The sequence below is a fragment of the Aythya marila genome, assembly GCF_965140915.1.
Source record: "Aythya marila genome assembly, chromosome: 8".
Classification (NCBI taxonomy): domain Eukaryota; kingdom Metazoa; phylum Chordata; class Aves; order Anseriformes; family Anatidae; genus Aythya; species Aythya marila.
The window spans coordinates 11,581,636-11,586,861 of record NC_139049.1 but is presented as its reverse complement, the minus strand read 5'-3'; positions in this window follow the sequence as shown (position 1 = coordinate 11,586,861).

The following is a 5,226-nucleotide window of genomic DNA, read 5'->3' as shown; positions in this document are numbered from 1 at the left end:
GGAGAAAAGTTTGGCCTGGGCTTCACAGCGCCGGGAGCGCCCCAGGGTGCTGTAATTAGACTGAATTGTGGGGGATTTTTTTTTTTTTTCCTGCTTCTCGCTGGGAGATTCACTAGAGGCCTCTCTGCTCCTAATTACTGAACTCTTCCACTGCAGATTACATCTCCTGAAGTCAGGTAAGACTCGAGTGTGCCCTCCGAGCCGCCCTGTGTGATTCAGCCCGGGATATCTCCCAGACATCGGGGTCTGTCTGGGGTGGGAGAGCTGGGCAGCGGGCTGGGAGGTGAGCCATGACGAGCACAACCCCTCAGCTCTTCATTTTCTCTTTTTGTGGATGAAATGGGAGCAGTTCTGTGCCCTCACAATTTTTATGCCTCGTTTCTGTGGCAGCTGCAAATGCTACGAAACAGGGTGGGGGAGAAGCTGTCTGGGTTGGGATGTCGTGGAGGGACAAGCTAGCGGTTCCCACGTGGGAAAGCCCAAGTTCTCCCATTTTCACTTGATTTTTCTTGAAATTAGTCATTAGTAATTTGAGTTTTTTCTTGAAATGAGCGGGTCCTCGCTTATCGCCGATGCGTGGTGTCCCCGAAGGAGCCAGGCATTTGGGGCTGCTCCTCGCCGTGTTCCCCAGTGTGTTTTAAACCACGTGTGTTTTCAAAGGAAGCCGTTCCCCGCTGGAAGCAGCAGAACCCCAGAATTGTAGCTTAAATCCAGCGCCCGAGAACAAAGCCTCCCGTGGCCCGAGTGCCTGGGAGCAGGCGGCCGTTCCCAGGGCTGCAGCGGCTGCGTTGGCCCCGGGCAAGGGTGGGAGCAGCTCTGCGGCCGCCCCAATTGTTCCCAGCTGGGGATTTTCTGCCTGAGCTGCAGCTCGCCTCCCCGGCCTCTGCTTCCTGGGGGCTGCGCTCGTCAGACAAACCTCGCGCCGCTCCCAAAAGGCTGCGGGACTCTGTTGCTGCTCTCAATTCACCCATCCCGTCGCGCTGCTGCCGATCCCGGCCCGCTGTGACCCCTCCTGGGCCACCCTGCCCGGGGCGGGCGGTGTGGGCTGGGTGCTGCAGCATCCTGCCGGGCTGTGTCAGCGCTCAGGAATCCGGAGAGCTGCGGGGAGGGAAGGAGGGAAGGAGGGAAGGAGGGAAGGAGGCAGCGCCTCGGGGCTGCGCGCCTGCTGGGGCCTCTCCCGGCTGCATGGGAGGCACCCGAGCGAGGGCCGGGGGGAGAAAAAGAGAAAATCCAGGCCAAGGAGGGTCCTGGAGGCAGGGTGAGGGCCGGGCGAGCGCTGGGATATGGGGATGAAGGCGACCAAATCCCTTCTGGTTGTAATTTCTGCTCGATGCATGCACCCTGCGGGGCCCCCCCCGGCTGGCTGGCCGCCCCGCGGGGAGCGGTAATGAAACGCAGAGCTGCCTGCAACAGCAGGGGGAAAAAAAAAAAAGGCTCCGGCTGAGGTTTTGTGCCTCTGGTTTCCTCCAGCAGAGCGATTTATTGGGGAGGGGAGGGCTCGGAGCGGCGGCCAGGCAGGTACGGGGCTGCTCCATGTGCCGATGCTCTGGCACCTCATCCCATGGCACGTCGCCCCACATCCTTTCACCCCACTCTTCCTCCTCCTCCTCCTCCTCGCCTCCGAGACCTCAGCTGTCGTCTCCCATAGCTCAGGGGCTTAATCCGAGCCCCGGACAGGCCGAGGCACCTCCAGCAGATGCAGGAAGGAGCACAAACAACCCCCCGGGGGACAACATTCCCCCGCTGGCACCGAGCGGTACCCGGAGGATGGAAAGACCTGGCCGTGAAAATATCACGGGAGGCCCGAGCCCCAAATCTGCCCCCTCCTTGGGGACCTCAGCCAGGGAAGCTCGGTGTTGCCGGCACCGCGTGCTGCCCGCCGCTGGACTCTGCCCTCGGCCGCTCTCCTCCTGTTTGCTTTGGCGCCCGAGCGGGAGGGCACCGATGGGGCCGGGAGGCTCCACCAGGACCTCATCCCAAACCCGGCTGGGGTTTCGCTAGCAGGCAGCAGGAGGAAGTGGCTCTGAGCAGCAGGGGACAGAAATCCCCGCCGGCCTCGGCACCCCGGGGAAGTTGCCTCTGCTGCTGCTCGGGGAGCGGGCGAATTCCTTCAGCCGGCGAGCTTGGAGAGCCACCGAGGGCACCCAGCACCCCTGGGTGCTGCTTGGCACCCTGCGGGCTCCGCTTGGGCCCTGGCTGCTGCAGGAGGAGGCTCGCGGTGCCACCACCGCTGTGCCAACGTCCCCATCTCCTTTCTCCTCCTCCTCCTCTTCCTCCTCCTCCCCTTTCCTTGTGCAGCAAAGCCCTCTCGTGGAGGCCCGCAGTAGCTTGCCAGCGAGCGGCTGCCTGCTGCGCCGCCAGCCAGCACCCCGGGGCGAGCTCCTGGGAGCCCCTGCTGCCCATCCCGGTGATTTTTTGGGGGAGCTGGGGCGCTTCTTGTGCTGCTGGCAGCACGGGTGGGGAAATCAGCTGCCCGAGAAGAGGCTCTGGGGTGAAGACAAGCAATAAATGCCAGCAAAATGGGCTCCTCGCTGGGGCAGGCAGCAGGATACGTCCCTGCCTTCCCCCCACAGAGATCAATGCCCACACCTGGAGCTCCCCCAGCCCCCTGTGGGGTCAGGGGGTATTTAAGCTCAGCCCAGGGCTCCTCCTCCCTCTTTTGGCTGGGCTGTGCGAGGAGAGGCTGCCCTGCTCTGCCCCGGGATGTCCGACCTGCAGCAGCACCTCCTGCCCTGCTTCGGGCTGGGACGAGGAGATCAGGCAAGCTTCAGCTTCCCAAAATGTGGGGTACCCTGCTCCTGGGGCACGGGGGGCTCCTCCAGCCCGGGGGTGTGCCAAAACCCAGTGCTGGGGACGTGTGGCTGTGTGGGCTGGGCTCTGGGGGCCTCTATTTTTGGGGGAGTTGAGGTGTTCGCTGCCATAATCCCAAACTCTGCTCATCTGCAAGCAGCCCAAATCCCCTTGGGGTAAATCAGGCAGCAAATTCTGTCCTCCCGTCCCGTGTCGGTGTGTCCGTGCTGCTCCTTGCCCCATCTCAGGCTCACCTGTTGTGCCCGCCTGGCTGTGCTTTGCTCTTTTTTTTTCTCCTCGGGCTGGGTTTTGGGCTGGTTGGATGCACCCGTGGGGCTGCCCGTGGTGCCAGTAGGAGCACGGGGTTGTGGCCCCGAGCTCCAGGCACCTTCCCGTGCGCCGTGCTGGTTGCGGTGGCCGTGGCGCTGGCTGCAGAGCGGCGTCCTCCACGCGGTTCTTGTAGCATGTAAGCGTCTGGCACAGCGAGCCAGCATCTCCGAAGGGATTATTTGCGCTTTCTTTCCAGGCCCCACTTAATGGCCACCTTGCAGCCACCGCTCCATTGTCAGCCCCCGAGCCCTGGCTCGCTTCCAGGCGCAGAAATTACGCCCTGCCTCCAGCAGCCTCCTGCCCCTCCTCGCTCTCCTGGGGTCCCCCCACCCCGATGCCGCTTCTCTTAGGGCAGCAGCAAGGGGTCCCCGCGTGCCGTGGGGCCGTGGATGCCTCCCGAAGACCAAACCCCAGCTCTCAGGCTGCTTCCCAGGCGCTCCATCCCCCCGCTTTTTGTCCCGAATGGGTTTAATTCCCTGCCTCGGGTCTGTGGTTAAGCAATTTCCCTGCACTTCTCGCTACGCAAAAAAATTGTTGTGCTGCTTGTGCTGAAATTGCACGGTTGCCACCTCCTCGCCTGGGGGGCTGATGGCAGGCTGTGTAAATATTTAGTGGTTCTGCTCGCTCGGCACCAGCCCTTCGGTTTTCTCCAGCCTGCCTCTTCCCGTGGCACGCAGAGCCCTGCAGCGGGGTGCCTGCGGGGTCTGGGGGCTGGGAAAAATAGTTTTGGGTGAAGACTGGGTGGTTTTGGGGCTGACAGTGAGGCTGCATGAGTGCCTGAGAGCCTTCCTCTGCTGTTTTGGGGATGGAGAGGGGGAACTGGTGTCCCCTGCCCTCTGGGGCGGGTTGGGTGGCTCTGTTTCTCCAGCCTCCTGCTGCTCTCCTGCGCGGGGATGTCCCACCACCAGCAGCTCCCCAGCTTCTTATTCTTATTGCTTATTCCTCCCCAGGCATAAATCTGCCCCACGGCTGCTCCGGGCACAGCTCCCGGCCCTTTTTGGTGTAGGATCCTGCTTGCTGTGGGTCTCCCTGCCACCTTCCCCCCCCTTGCCAGCCGGCTCCGTGAGCGCGGAGCCGCGGCGTTCATTTGGCTTCTCCAGCAGCACCTCCTGCTTCGATCAATAAATTACCCTCTGCCATCTCCAGAGTAATAAAACAAAAACCTCATGGGCGTAGAGTGATTTGATGGGAATTAATGACTCTCTCATCCTCTTTACTGGAGCTGCAGAGCTGCCTGTCGCTGCCGGCTCCTCGCTGCTCCTGTCCTGCCCTGCAGAGCCCGGGGGAGCCGCGGCTCCGAGGGACGCGGTGTCTCGAGGAGCAGCCGGTGGCACCCAGCTCAGGGAGGGTTCCTGGGCTGTCTGGGGGGAGCTGCTGAGCCCCCTGGGCCTCCTGGAGGATAACAGTAGCATGGGGAGGATGCAGGTGGATCCCTTGCTTGCGGACCCCAAAGTGAGGTCTGTGGGGCTGCAGCAGGATCCAGGCGCGCACAGTGGGGTGGTGGCAGGCGGTGGGGCTCCTTGCTGGGGGTGCTTCAAAAATAATCAGTCCTCGTTTGCTGCTGCCACAGCTCGTGATTAGGAGCCGTAGAGGAGTTGTTTGGGATGGCACACGGTGCCTTGCATGGCGAATTCCACCCCGAAAGGAGCGTTTGCACGCTGGCAGCCCTCAGGAGGGGTGAGCTGTGGGATGCTCGTGGAGCTCCTCAGCAAGGCAGCTCTGGGCCGTGCCTGCAGCCCCACTGCTTGCCCTCCGAGATGTCCAGCACCACGCTGTGTGGCCAGGCAGAAGAGCCAGCAGCACCACCTTTTCCCCAGGAAAAACCCCACCTCCAAAAATAAAGGGCTGCATTTTGCAATTTTCCTCCCTCCCTCTGTGCTCCCCAGCCGTAAGTGAGCAGAAGGCTGCTGGAGCAGGGACTAAATTGCTCCAAAAGGGCAATTTTAGCTACTTTGTTTTCCCGATGTTGCTTTTTTGGCACACGCAGGTATCTGGGGATCCTGCTGGAGCATCCCTCCGATGCTGGGGAGAGCTGCCCATCCCTGGCAGTGGCTGTTTTGGGATGCAGACCTCTGGCTTGCACCACAGGGGAGATGGAAACGGCCT